Here is a 16,062-nt window from a genome sequence, read left to right as displayed (position 1 = left end):
TTTCTATTGAACGAAACTGAATCCGAGAAGCTTTCGGAGTGATTCGTTCCAACGCGTTAACGGTGATCACCGCCTTGTTGCGTGATGTACTTTTACCTGGCATGACCCCTGTCAAACCATACCGTGATCGATAGCGGAAGCGGACGATACAAACGTCAGGCCAGTGTAGAAATTTTAGAACAGAATTGCAAGTAATAATCCTGCCATTAATATCGCTGAGCGGAACAAATCCGTTTAGCTGCATGCGGAACGCGCAATTAGCCAGTTGATGTGAATGGATGAGCTGCATGGGTCCCGTGCGAGCGTCATCATTTGTCAGTGGTGACGGTGAATGCGCAGGCGCCGAAGTGCCGACGATCGTAAATAACTCGCGGATCGTGCGGCCAACGCGACGCCAAAAATGTACTGCTTGTCGCCATGACAACAAGATAAGCCAGCACGTCCTCCACGGTATCATACATTTTGAAATATGGTACCTCCTGTTTCACTGCTGCTAGAGCGATAACTTTTTTGCTTTTAAATGTACCGAGATATGTATCATATTGCAATGCGTCTTAAGGGCCAAGTTAACTAGCTCGAGAAACATAAGAGCTTAAATCCGCGCCTCTGTCAACATTACTTACGGGAGAAAATTGAAGTATTTATAGGTATCTCCGAAATGTATGGTTGGTATCGGCAACTGCCAAAGGTGTGCAGAGGCTCTATAAAAAATAAAAAATAAAAAAAATGTGTGTGAAATCTTATGGGACTTAACTGCTAAGGTCATCAGTCCCTAATCTTACACACTACTTAACCTAAACTATCCTAAGGACAAACACACACACCCATGCCCGAGGGAGGACTCGAACCTCCGCCGGGACCAGCCGCACAGTCCATGACTGCAGCGCCCCAGACCGCTCGGCTAATCCCGCGCGGTCGCTCTATCCGTATACGGGACTTTTCGCAAAGGTATCACGAGATTAGAAAAATGAGTAAAGGTATGTATTAACGATTGTGCAGAAATGCGGTCATAAAAATAAAAAAAACGGAGACTATTGCATAATAGATGAAAAACAAAGCATAGGGCTACACGCAGGGAGCTGCTGAATGAAACGTGTTTGGCTGTTAAGAGGGCCTGTGTGTGAAGCCTTCAAAAACTACCGTAGCAGAACATTATCGAAGGATCTCAATCAAAACCCAAAGTAATTGTGTTTATATGTAAAGGCCAGTGGTACCAAAGTTAGTCTACAGATATTCACGGAGAAGACAGGGACTGAAACAGCGGTAAGCGCAGCTAAAGCAAGAATCCTGAACTCGGTTTTATATATTCTTTTACAAATGGGAATTCGAGGGTACTGCCCCAGCTTAATTCTCGCCCTAACTCAAGGGTTTGTGATATAAATATTATTGTCAGTGGTGTTAAGAAGCGGCTGAAATCGCTAGAACTGAACCAAGTAGCGATGGTTTGTGAAATCTCTATGAGATTGCGGCCGAGTTAGCCTCTTTTTCAAAGACATTCTACCGCAAATACCTCTAACCAAAAAGCGTGCCTAGTACTTGGATGAAAGCTCGTGTCCGCCCGTCTACAAAGATTAACAGAAGTGATTCATAAAACTGTCGCCGAAAATCCTTGAAGTTCGTTTGTTGTAGAATCTCAAACCATATTCTCAGCTGAAACTTGTTGAGGTATGTAGACCAGAATGAGCTCATCCTCCTAACGACCACCGAGCTAGGTGGCGCAGTGGTTAGCACACTGGACTCGCATTCGGGAGGACGACGGTTCAATCCCGTCTTCGGCCATCCTGATTTAGGTTTTCCGTGATTTCCCTAAATCGCTTCAGGCAAATGCCGGGATGGTTCCTTTGAAAGGGCACGGCCGATTTCCTTCCCCATCCTTCCCTCACCCGAGCTTGCGCTCCGTCTCTAATGACCTCGTTGTCGACGGGACGTTAAACACTAATGTCCTCCTCCTCCTAACGACCACGGATTCCGAAAACACTGATCACGCGTAATCCAATTCGCACTTTTTGAACGTGACATCCATAATGGCTTTGGTCAAAGCTGTCAGGTAACGAAGTATTTCTTAATATATGAAAAGCATTTGACTCAAGACTACATGTACACTTACTGTCAGAAGTGTGAAGTGAAATTTGAGACTGGATTGGAGGACGCAGCATGTTATCTTGTATGGAGAGTCAATGGCGGACGTAGAGGTAACTCCGAGTGTACGCCATGGAAGTTTGATGAGCTCTTGCTGTTCATCAGTGCTTAGTTTACAGAACTTTCAGACAGTGAAATCCACATGTTAAAACGGGTGAAACTGATGAACATATAATTGAATAGGAGCTCGTTAATCCACTATAGCTGTGCTAATTGAAGTGCTTGTTGATTCGAACTACCGGTTTCAGATCCATAGTCTGGCTGCATCTATTTCTGTTATCTGTGACTATTGTAGTTTACAGTTGTGAAGGTGTAATGGCCGAAGCCGACCCTGCAATAGTCTTAGGAACTGTGACAAATAAAACTTACGTGAACACCAATGGTGGGTGTCGCACCGACAGAAATCCCTTAACGATAGCGGTTTTAAGGAATTCCTGCCGGTAGGATTCACGCTAGTAGTTACCACGCAAGTTCTACTTTCCAAAAATATTTTTATTTGCGAGGATCCATGAAATATTGTGTTTATGGGTATCCACAGACTTCAGACGTTTAATAAACATAAACATGGTCTACAATAGGCTGTAATTTTTATCTAATCGTAAGGTTAGCTAATTTCGTCTACTCGCCATTTTCAAGCACATTTGTAATACCTGTAGTTCATATCATTTCAAATCATTCTGATTTACAAGAGAAGAGTAGCCATATTACGTCATTTTACGAAAGGATCCGCACTACAGTGACACATTTTAAGATTTTTTTCGGAATTTTACTTTTCAAAATTTCTGAGGACATTGTGGGGTCGACGTCGACCATTAGGCCTAAACCTTTTGAACTGTAAACTAGAAAAGCTAAGTGTAACAGCAATAGATGCACAAGACGATGCATATAAAATTATTGCAAAACAGGTAGTGCGAGTATATAAAAACTTGAATAAATACAACTATAGAATTCATTCAGCTAGCCGTTCATCAGTTTACCCGTTATAAAACCTCGATTTTACTACTTGAACGCTCTGTAAACTGTATATAGGTGTTTAAGATGTGGTTGCCCTTGGTTGAAAATTTTCTGTGTATTAATGACCTTACAGACAATGTTAATGTGTCGCGTAATCCCCACCGCGCTTTTGACTTTATATGCTGTTTATATGGCATAATATTTTAATTAAATATATATTGGTTATTGTTGCGAGCACAAAAGATAAAATGCGATTCTCGCTATTAGTTTCTACAGTTGAAAATATTATAACTTTGTGCACCTTGATCTACTACGTGGGTATTCGCACAGCATAAGATTTCCTGCTGTGCACAATTTAATTTGCAAACTATTTTGATATAAACCAGGTCTGGCATGCTAGAAATGGAACACGGTATTATCACTGTAACTAATTATGAAATTAAACAAGTCCTTCGATACTTTCATCGCTTCAAGGCACTGAAAATTACTCTTATTACACTTATAGAAGTTACAGTATGCTATGTTCGCTAAACGTAAAAGCTGCAATGGATTTTTTAATATATGAACACTATTGGTTGCCACGACTAACACTAGAGCATGAAACTGAAAATGTAATTTCATTTTTGTATTGCTAGGCAAAACAGGTTTCATAACAGCAGTCTTCGATAGCATACAATTAAAATGTTATTGCTCTTATTTACGTAAATTTTTTACGTCACTGATATTGTAAGAGTAGTGGCCCACGTCCATCTGAAAATTATGTAATAAAATCCAAATTTCACCTCTGAGGTCTTCGGAAAACTGAAATAAATAATTTTAATGTACCGTTACCTGCCCGCTTAACTGCAGGAAAACTGCTTTCATTCAATTTAATTTGAATTTGCCGCGGCAGCGGCTCCCTCGATTGCTGCACAGCTCTGTGTCATGAAAAATTCTAAATATGCTGAAAATGGGTAAAAAATGTGGAATGAAATACTGGGCAACCTACTGATAAATTATTACAAGTATTTTTAACAACTTTTACATTAAAAAATCAACATAAATGTAAGGTACACACCGTTTTCATTCATCAGCCTCGAATGGCGTCTTCCTCGAACGAGGAACAAAAGAAAGCTAACCAAGCATTCAATCGAGCGTTACATACAACTATAACGGCTACAAGAACACAGAGTGAGTAATGTTTTAACCTCCACTATTTGTAGGCAATTTAATATTTATTTTTGCTACCTTTTTTAATTATCATTGTCTCCTTCCATTTCTATACTCACCGACCAGACGTTATTTGCAAAATATAGATACATAATTATTGCACAAACATAAAAAAGATTATTTCTTTGTTTTTACAGAGTCTACATAATCGACAACCGTTCAAAAAAAAGTGGCTCTGAGCACTATGGGATTTAACATCTATGCTCATCAGTCCCCTAGAACTCAGAACTACTTAAATCTAACTCACCTAAGGACATCACACAACACCCACTCATGACGAGGCAGGGAAAATCCCTGTCCCCGCCGGGAATCGAACCCGGGAACCCGGGCGCGGGAAGCGAGAACGCTACCGCACGACCACGAGCTGCGGACGACAACCGTTCATACAAAAATTAAATAATAATAATTATTATACAGATAAATGTTTCTTTTTTCACATATATTACAACAATTTTGTGAATGTCTTGACAGGAGACGTCACAATGCCCTCTGGCAGCATATGACTAACATTGGCAAATGTTTGTCAATATGTTGCCATTGACGTCAATACAGTCACTGTACATCACTTTGTATTTTGAACATAAAGCTCATTTTATCACTACGTCACACGGTAGTTTGTTTACACTATTCAGTGCTTTCTTGAGGACTGTCTGTTATAGTTTCAGCACTGCGTTATGACAGTTTTTAATTCAACATTCAGTTTACTTCACCGTATATCCTGTACAGTTCCAACAGTCATTCTCTGTCCCTTCTACACACAATACTCCATCTGTCTACAAGACTGCGTATGTACATACAGTCTACCTGTAAGGCATGTGGTCGCTTCTTTACACAATTACATGCACTTGTGGTGAGTCTATTACATTTACCGTGTCCATTGCAATTTCCATAATATTGTTACGACGCATAAATGACCTTTTTTACAATTACATAAAGGTGTATGACTTTGCACTATTTTTTTGTGTAACTTGCCAAGTTATCACTCCACCAGTGAACAGATCAAATCACGTGCACCTCAGCTGGACTTGGGCATATTGTTCAATAAGTACTTGTTGAAAAAAATTTGCGAGAATAATCTGTACTACGGGACTGCAGTGTAGTTTGCGCGTCGACTGAATTAACTCGCATAACGCGCAGTCAGTGTTCAAAGACGTGTACAAAATACACGGCTTCAATTGAATCATTGGTACATACAAGGTGCACGTCATATAAAACGGGTTCGGTTAAAACTGAATTTATTCAAGTGTCACTCTCATATCACTATAGGTGGTAACACTGATATACATAATCATCCTATGACTCAAAGTTACTTTCATTTAAATAAAGACCCTCTCAGGGATTACTTTAACGCAACACCATTAAATCGATTATAGTATTATATGCAAATTAATCATCAATTATCTACGTATACAGTAATGAAAAATGACTCGAGACACAATTATGAAATTTCCTTACGGCTACTATTTACAAATTATTGTACAAATAGTTTCATGTTCTTTCGCCACTGCCTCCCTTCGCGACCATGGAATGGGGTAAGACGCTCGACAGTAAGTGTTGTGGGTCGCTACCTCTATATGCTAGTTGTAGCCCCTAATTAATCCTGGTCGTCCAGAAAACACCATTCCAGCTGCGTTAGCTGTTGTTTTTTTATAGGACTTAAACTTTCAGATTCCTGGACTTTATTCCGGAATGCATCTACATTTACTTCAAAATCATTACTTTCCTTGTTGGGATAGTAAAGATCCGTTGTTGGTGAATTATTATCTAAGTGCAGTAGACACAGGTTCCTTCACCTGATATTTATCGTGATACAACATGGCACATGTACCTCTTTCGATTTCATCATTGACAGTTCAACTCTTCTGCCTTTATTAATTATGCTTTGCTTTCCAGCGGAGAGGTCGATCACTGCGTCCCTCTCCCGGAGAAAATCTACTCCCAGAATGCAGGCTACCCTTAACCACTTACGAACGAGAAACGAGCTCACTATGGCTTCGCCCTCTTTACAAATTTCTACTTGCACCTGGCGCTTAATTAACTGGCTCTGTACGCTTATGGCTCCAGAGACGTTGCAGTTGTTCACTGGGAAGGTCGGTATACTTCGTCCCTTCCCAAGTACTTTAAACTGTTCTGCTCTCATCACACTGACAAAGGCAACTGTGTCAATGATTATATTTACAGTAATATCACAGATTTTTGCTTCTACGATTGCTTTTGTGCCTTCATTATTATTCTTCCCACATTCGTGCGATTCTGTTAGCATGTCATGCTCCATACTAATTCCGTCATTGTAACGCCGCATATTGATTCCAGGTGTATTATTATTTTTAGGTGCTCTCACTCCACCCCACTGCCTTCGACGGAGAGCATATCGTGGCCGGTTCTAGTTTGTCGAACTATTTTCGTGCGATGTGCTTGTACGGCTGTTATCCGTGACCTCTATAATATGCACATTTTGATTTGCAGACCGCCACGGCTGCGCGATAGGCGCGTTTTGCTGCGGTGGTCTGCTGTTATCATACCTCTCACTATTTTGCCGGTCTTGGTTCGGTCGGTGATTACGATTCCATTTACGGTTATTTTCATTGTAATTATTGTGCCATCGACCTCTTGCGTTTTTCCAGCGGTTCGGAATCATATCGATCGTCAAACCCGCGTTTTTTGTTATTTGGCCGACGACCATAAACATTTTGATTTCGGTTGTTGCCACTAATCGGCGGATATTCATGCCGTTAACCACTGCCCCCACCATTTCCATGGTTTTGGTTCGGTGCATTGCTATTTCTACCATTTGTGCATCGTGAGCCATTATATCTTGCGTGCTCACACGCTGACTTTACGTCTTCCTGCATTAGATCAATCGAAAATGGTACTGACAGTAAATGTTCCTTGTCATTTTTTGGAACGTGTATCAGCTTTTCCTGAATATGGACAGACAAATGAGATCTAAGTAGCCTAATGTCGCAGGACGATATAGGCTCGTCCCAATAGCGCGTATTGTTTATGTATTTTTCAAAATATCGTCTTAGGTTTCCAAGACGAGCTGAATAAGGTTCAGGATTATGTACCTCTTTCCTAAGCCTCTCTTGGATGCAAGTTAACCAATATTTTGTTAAAAATGCCTTCTCAAATTGCGCATATGTCATGCAGGTGGCCGCTACCTCAGTAGCCCATAATGCTGCGTTACCCTGAATACAGGACATGACATACTGTATTTTCTGCGCTCCATTCCATCCGCTTGGAAAGATGTTTCTGAAACTTTTAATAAACACTACTGGATGTACCGAATTTCGTTCGTATGTGAAAGTCTCGAATTGTCTATTCTTAATTAGACTTTCCTCGACTGTTTTTGAACTGTGTGCAATCGCGTCTAGTGCATAGGCTGCCTGCTCTGAGCTGGAGCTGCAGCTTTTCGCATTATCGCACGAAAACTCCTCATTATTAGGTCTCGCATAAGTCTGTGCGTTTCCATAAACATTGGTTTCTGGCGACGCTCTTTCATTTTCTGCACGTTTGCTATTATCAGCTAAACTTTTTCCAAGTCTGATATTCGCTTAGCTATATTCAACTGCCAATGCGGAATATCGTTGTTGTTGTTGTGGTCTTCAGTCCTGAGACTCGTTTGATGCAGCTCTCCATGCTACTCTATCCTGTGCAAACTTCTTCATCTCCCAGTACATACTGCAACTTACATCCTTCTGAATCTGTTTAGTGTATTCGTCTCTCGGTCTCCCTCTACGATTTATACCCTCCACGCTGCCCTCCAATGCTAAATTGGTGATCCCTTGTTGCCTCATAACATGTCCTACCAACCGATCACTTCTTCTAGTCAAGTTGTGCCACAAACTCCTCTTCCCCCCGATCCTATTCAGTACTTCCTCATTAGTTGAATGATCTAGCCATCTAATCTTCAGCATTGTTCTGTAGCACCACATTTCGAAAGCTTCTATTCGCTGCTTGTCCAAACCAGTTATCGTCCATGTTTCAATTCCATACATGGCTACGCTCCATACAAATACTTTCAGAAACGACTTCCTGACACTTAAATCTATACTCGATGTTAACAAATTTCTCTTCTTCAGAAACGCTTTCCTTGCCATTGCCAGTCTACATTTTATATCCACTCTACTTCGACCATCATCAGTTAATTTGCTCCCTAAATAGCAAAACTCCTTTACTACTTTAAGTGTCTCATTTCCTAATCTCCTAATCTAACTCCCTCAGCATCACCCGACTTAATTCGACTACATTCCATTATCCTCGTTTTGCTTTTGTTGATGTTCATCTTATATCCTCCTTTCAAGAGACCATCCATTCCGTTCAACTGCTCTTGTAAGTCCTTTGCTGTCTCTGACAGAATTACAATGTCATCGGCGAACCTCAAAATTTATATTTCTACTCCATGGATTTAATTACCTACTCCGCATTTTTCTTTCGTTTCCTTCACTGCTTGCTCCATATACAGATTGAATAACATCGGGGATAGGCTACAACCCTGTCTCACTCCCTTCCCAACCACTGCTTCCCTTTCATGCCCCTCGACTCTTATAACTGCCATCTGGTTTCTGTACAAATTGTAAATAGCCTTTCGCTCCCTGTATTTTACCCCTGCCACCTTCAGAATTTGAAAGATAGTATTCTAGTCAACATTGTTAAAAGCTTTCTCTAAGTCTACAAATGCTAGAAACGTAGGTTTACCTTTCCTTAATCTAGCTTCTAAGATAAGTCAACACTTAGTATTTGTTTGATAGTCTGAACACCATTCTGTACTTGCCTGTTAATTACAGCGCTAATAGATTCAGAGCCGTTATCGTATAAAGCTGCTTTCACCTTTGTATCAATCTTTTCCTCAATTTTACTGTCTTTCGGTTGTACCCAGGAGTTAAATTCAGTCTCAATATTAGTAGCTTGTTCGTTCAGTTTGTGTTCGAGAAGCTGTGTAGAATCTAATTCTAATTTTTCAATTTGGTTAGCTAAAATGCTCATTTCATCTACAATGCTAGTATTCGCTAACTGCAGGTTATTTTCCTACGCATTTAACTCCTGTACAGCTTTAGGTATTGAGTCATAGGTTTGTTTCATATTTGCTATCTCCTTTTGCACAGATTCTAGGGACTGTACTACTTGTTTGTCCTGCTCAGCTTGCTGTGCAATGTAACTTTCGATTTTTTTCATCCTTTTCCGACTGCTGGCGGTCCAGCACAGCTTGCTGGCGGTCCTGCTCAGCTTGATGTTGCGCTAAGTTTGCCCGATAATTTCGCATGCGCTCTAACATGGCCTGAATCGAATATCCACCAGGCCGATTACCAATATCTGGTTCCTGCTCTGCTGGTGGTTGAACTACTCCTTTTTCTATCCCTGCTTGGGCACTGGTGGGCGGTGGCACCACTTCCTGTGCTCGTGCCCCGACAGTTTCACAAGGAATCTCCTCAAACAGCTTGCTTGTGCTCTCTAAAGCACTCTCCTCTAAGTTTACTGCACTGGTTGGTTGATGTTCGTTAGTATCCATGTTGCCTGTGCGTTGCCTACGCAGTTTGACCATATTTATAGTTTACGAACTTAGATACAATATCTATCGGCATACTCGTTGGACAAAAAATATGTAAACTTGTACACAATACACCACACAATGAAAAATTCTATCAACATTTAACTCTGTCCTGTCACAAACAACTGTCCCTAAAATACACACACCACTAGTGACATGAGATGAGCTCACTTATATTCATACTCTACTGACAGGACAAGACTGTAGTCTTAACTTTAATTCGCATGGTTCTGAGATCGGCTGCCCCAGTAATATGTTGTTCTTACAGTTTCTGTGTAGAATCGCATTTTACTCGTTCGGTTTGCACGCAGTGGTGTAGTTTTGATGAAAGAATTGTACATGAATTAATTCATAGCATTTGTTACAAAATACATATGTACATTTACCAGTAAAAATATATACACAAACTATTCTGAAAGAAAAACCAAAAATCGTTAGTACATTTTCGTGGCCACTGCTCATTCGGTCCCGCGCATCTGGAAGCCAAATTGCCACGTAATCCCCACCGCGCTTTTGACTTTATACGCAGTTTATATGGCATAATATTTTAATTAACTGTATATTGCTTACTGTTAGGAGCATAACAGACAAAATGCGGTTCTCGCTATTAGTTTCTGCAGTTGAAAATATTATAACTTTGTGCACCTTGATCTACTACGTGGGTATTCGCACAACATTAAAGATTTCCTGCTGCGACCGTATAATTTGCAAACTATTTTTATGTAAACCTGATCTGGCTTGCTAGAAATGGAACACAGTATCGTTACTGTAACTAATTATGAAATTAAACATGTCCTTCGCTACTTTCATCTCTTAAATGCACTGAAAATTACACTCATTTGACGTACAGAAGTTACAGTATGCTATATTCGTTAAACGTAGAAGCTGCAGTGGATTTTTTAATATATGAACACTTTTGATTGCCACGACTAACACGAGAGCATGAAACCAAAATGATATTTGATTTTTGTGTTGTTAGCCAGAACAGGTTTCATCAGAGCAGTCTTTGATATCACACAAGTAAAATTTTATTTATCATATATACGTAAATTATTTACGCCACTGATATTGTAATAGCAGTGGCCCATGTCCACCGGAAAATGATATAATGAAATCCACAATTCATCTCTGAGGTCTCCGGGAAGCTGAAAGAAATAATTTTAATGTACCGCTACCTGCCTGCTTAACTGCATGAAAACTGCTTTCATTCAGTTTAATTTGAATCGCTGCATAGATCTGCGTCATGAAAAATTCTAAATATACTGAAAACGGCTAAAAATGTGCAATGAAATACCGAGCAAGCTAGCAATAAATTATTACAAGTATTTATAACAATTTCTATATTAAAAAATCAACATACATTTAAAGTACACACCTTTTCCATTCATAAGCCCCCAATGGCGTCTTTGTCGAACAAGGAACCAAAGAAAGCTAATCAAGCATTCAATCGAGCGTTACAGGCTCTTACATCTTTAACGGCTACAAGAACACAGAGAGAGTAATGTTTTAACGTCCACTATTTATAGGCAATTTAATATGCATCTTTGTTATCTTTTTCAACTATCTTTGTCTGCTGTGATTTACATACTCGCCGCCACAGACGTTATATGCAAAATATAGATACATAATTATTGCACAAACACAAAAAAGAAAAAAGATTATATCTTTTTTTACAGAGTCTAAAAGCCGACAACCGTTCATACAGAAGTGAAATAATATGAATAACAATAACACAGATAAATGTTTCTTTTTTTCACATATATTACAACGATTTTGTTAATGTCTCGCCAGGAGACGTCACAAATAGCCGCATTAGACTTTTCGCAAATGATACACTGTGTGAAAAATGCTGCAGAAATATTCAGTCAGATCTTATTAAGATTTGAAAGTGGTCCATAAATTTGCGACTTGCATGAAATATTTAAAAAAATTTACATTATGTTCCGAAAAAACGAAGACACCTATTAACCTGTGACTACAGTATCAACGAGTCATTGGTTGGGTCGGTAATCTCGTACAGGTGACTGGGGATAACACTTCATAGAGATATGAAATGAAACCATCACATAGGTTTAGGTAAAACAGGCGGCAGACTCAACTTTATTCATGGAGTACTGCTCATAACCTATAACAATTTGCACTACTCATCCATCCTGTATTTCACCTATATGTAACGGCTACATTATCTTCCAATTCATTTTCTCCTGTAGGTTTAATAATACGTCTATGCTATACCGTGAAGCACATCCAGTGTTACACAATCAAATCAGCTCCAAAACATGATGTAATACTTATCCATTGTCCAAGCCTTACGAAGCTACCTTTGTCGTGTTAATATTCAAAAAAATCAGCTTCGTAACCTCGTCCCACTGCCACTTCTCCCTTCGTGCTCCTATACTTCGCCAAGTCTTGCTAGTTATGAAGCCCTGGATGACCGTCACCATTTGACTTCAACAACGCCGATGTAATAAGTTGAAGAAAATATCAACACACTGAATCTTCCCTGCCTAGATATCATCATAACATTATGACCATACAATTAAAAGAATTATCAATATTGGTCATCTTTTGTTTATATTTCATACTAATTTCTAATAATATCATGGCACTATAGCTGAATTAATAGATGGCAGTGTTCCCCCTCCCCCTTTAAGGAAATAAGTCAAAATACAGCTGTCTCCAATCGAATCAGCATCTAAAAGTGACACTTATAACTACAACATCCTGATTATTCTGCACTTGGCACTTTGGTCCTTGGCAGAGGATTCATCGAACAAAAAATAAAATGAGCGCAAGGGCATTGATTGCCGGGAGGCCCCGTCCGGCGAAGTTCGGCCGCCAAATGCAAGTCTTATTTCAGTCGACGCCACACTGGGCGTTTTCCGCGCCGATGATGAGGATGAAATGATGATGAGGACAGCACAACACCCAATCCACGAGCGGAGAAAATCTCCAATCGAACCCAGGCCCGCTGCACGGGAAGCATAGCCTGTTACCCACTGCAGGAGCAGGACGACGGGTAGGGCAGAGGTCTACAGCAGGGGTCGACAGCAGGGGTCGACACCTGAAGCCTGGCCATCTTGCCGCCATGCCCAAGCAACGGGTTCGAGGACCGAAGGATCGGAGGATCAGGAAGAGGATGTAGCGGGTTTGTCTATGTTGCTTTATTTATTTATTTTTTATTTAATTTTTATAGCCTTTTAAATTTTTTATTTTTATTTTGTATTGTATTTATAGATTTATTTTTGTTTCATTACAAAAAGCATCCTACAACTGCCGTAGCATAGCGTCCGAGTCGTCTTCTCGTCTGTTGGGAGGGATTCCCCCCTATTCCGTCCGTAGAGTATCAATATGCTCCGGGATTCTTCTTCATTTTCAGTGTTGAAAGACGTGCACTTCATTCACCATTCAGTGCTCGTATTTCATATTTCTAATCCCAGCATTCTGGTACTCGGTAAAGTAATAATTCAGGTACTATTAATAATTTCTATGGGTTGCCTCATTTAATTGACGATTTTTACAGCTTGTATCACACTTATCTGTGAGAGGACCTTGGCGTTACAAATTTTCTTTATTTATGGGCGAGCGCCGCAGTCTTCCTAGCAGCCATGATGGCTTCCCGTTTCCCATCCCTTTTCCGATCGCCAGGGTAGCACGTGGTGTCGTTTGAACATTCATTAGTGGCCAAAGTTTCTCCTGTTCTCAGCTCCCCAGCCTGCCTTACCAACCTTGTATACACTATTTCTGCTCAATTTTAACGTCGCGAGGTCGCCTCCCTGTGAAATTCCGGCCCTATGATTGGCCAGTTCAGGTGCGCGCCCGTTTTTCGCGGGCAGGCGCCAACCGCCCTCCGCGGGTGGATAGTGGACAAATGGGCAGTAACTCAGTTCTTGTGTGACCGTGCCGGAGACCGGAGGTGCCGCTTCCAGGAGATGGAGTTCGGTAAGCGTGAGCGCCGACATGCACTGTAGATTAGCACCCTGCGGCCCAGAGGGAACCTGATAGGTCATTGTGAATAATTAGCGTCTTGCGGGTTTTATTGCTTTAGTACGGGAGGCTACCGGGCGATTCACGCACAGAAGCATCTTCTTAGTCTTTGGCTAATTCCTGGTGGTGGTCGTTGCACGCCCGCAATCCCTTCCTTTACTAAATGGGATTCTATTTGATAATACGGCGATCGTTACAAAAATTCCTTTCCTCCTGCTATCGTGGCGTGTTATGAACGTACGTTGGGGCAGACTGCTTAACTCGAATCTTTCTTCCCCCCCACCCCATTTGGTTGTATTATTGTTCTATTCACAACTGTTTAATAAATGAGTCCGTTAGTCTTACATTCTCTCTCTTTCCCTACGTGAACTCAGCCCTAGTGTAACAGAATAATGCAGAACTATAACGGTTGTTATAAGGCCGTGCAGATCTCGCGCCACTAACGATAGTATAAAGATTCAATATCGCGTGCCTGGCACGACCATTGGACGCATGCCACCAATAACAGTAGTAATCATGTTTAAATATTCCCCACTGATAAACTGGGAAGTGTTCACGGCTCAGTGTGAGTACGTGAGCACTACATCCACTTGATGTGGTGGATGTAGTGGCCTCTGTTTTACCTTGCTGATTTAGACAAAAAATATCAAAAATCACAGCCCCTACAGCAGGGAATAATAACCTGTAAAATAAAACGAGCCACCGCTTTTAGTGTCTCATACCTGGATCGCCCCAGTGAGCAGGTGGATCCGCAAATAATGAACCTAAATAATTTGCGGAAAGGATTCTGTACTTCGGGTGGCGGTAGAAAGCTGCATGTGTCGTCATCAGTAGGGACCAAAAGTCGAGTGTGCCTTTGTGAGCATCGCAAAATATGTAGTAAAGGACCTTGCCTTTTATCCAGTTAACGGCATTCGTCCTGGTTGATGGAAAGTATGCGGCATCGGGGCGCAAGATATTGTAAGTAGGCTGTTTATGTTTTCTTATTGGTAACGCCACGTAGCGCTCTATATGAAAAATCACTGGCTGTGCTGTGTGCAGTCTGTGGGTAGTTTGCATTGTTGTCTGCCATTGTAGTGTTGGGCAGTGGCAGCTGGATGTGAACAGCGCGTAGCGTTGCGCAGTTGGAGGTGAGCCGCCAGCAGTGGTGGATGTGGGGAGAGAGATGGCGGAGTTTTGTAATTTGTCATGAACTGCTATACATATTATGACTATTAAGGTAAATACATTGTTTGTTTTCTATTAATATCTTTCATTTGCTAACTATCCCTATCAGTAGTTAGTGCCTTCCGTAGTGTGAATCTTTTATCTAGCTGGCAGTAGTGGCGCTCGCTGTATTGCAGTAGTTCGAGTAATGAAGATTTTTGTGAGGTAAGTGATTTGTGAAAGATATAGTTTAATGTTACTCAGGGCCATTCTTTTGCAGGGATCTTTGATAGTCAGATTGCGTTGCGCTAAAAATATTGTGTGTCAGTTTAAGCACAGTCCTGTATAATTGTTCAAAGGGGACGTTTCAATATGGTCAGGGCAGATAGACTCCGGCAATCGCCACAAGAGTAATGCAAGTATGCGCTGCGTCAGTACCCAGCACTCGCTGGTGGCGGCACAAGTCAGACGGTGTGCACCCGAGTCAACGACTGAGAATGTCGAACACAAGGGATCGTCCGTCAGATGAATAGAATGTAGCCACAACCACGTACCACAATGAATTCAAGGTCGTAGGTAGAAAAGGCGTGTGTACCGCTCGCCACACCGTGTTACAGGCAACTTCAGGATGTGTGTGGGCGACCGTAATTATAGGTTGCTGCTGTTGATAGAGGCGATAATAGTCTTTCGTGCTGGGCATCCGTGTCGTCGGAAATTCTGACCGTAAGTAGCTGAAGTCAATCATGAACTCTCTGATGCGAGTGCCTGTGACATGTGTCCAACAGAAACCGGGGGATGCAGAGAGTGTGGTGCCACTTCCGCTATCTTGGTGCCCGTCAGAGTGGCGTGGGCAGAGGTCCATGTGCGACGCATAGTGTTGAGATAAAGCGATCGCGCACGGTTATATACATGAATTAAACCGATACCGCCCGCCCACTGCGGCAGTGTCAGGGTGGCGTATCGGACTTCAAAAACATGGCCGGTGCTTACGAAACGTCCACTAGCTGCTTGAAATCTGTCGGCCATCGTAGCCGTCAAGGGAAAAAAATAGTTCAGTTTGGAGACAAGATAGGTGTTTA

At 41.3% G+C, this 16,062-nt stretch overlaps 1 non-coding gene across 1 annotated transcript; it reads left to right on the top strand.

Moving 5' to 3' along the window:
• The first annotated feature begins 1,706 nt into the window (after window positions 1-1,706).
• Trnaa-cgc (transfer RNA alanine (anticodon CGC)) lies at window positions 1,707-1,779 on the top strand. The gene has a single exon. It is a non-coding gene; the product is annotated as a tRNA-Ala (tRNA).
• The last annotated feature ends 14,283 nt before the right edge of the window (window positions 1,780-16,062 follow it).

The sequence above is a fragment of the Schistocerca nitens genome, chromosome 2, assembly GCF_023898315.1.
Source record: "Schistocerca nitens isolate TAMUIC-IGC-003100 chromosome 2, iqSchNite1.1, whole genome shotgun sequence".
NCBI classification, from domain to species: Eukaryota; Metazoa; Arthropoda; class Insecta; order Orthoptera; family Acrididae; genus Schistocerca; species Schistocerca nitens.
The sequence above is the reverse complement of the archived record's forward strand: the minus strand, read 5'-3'. Positions and strand labels throughout refer to the sequence as shown.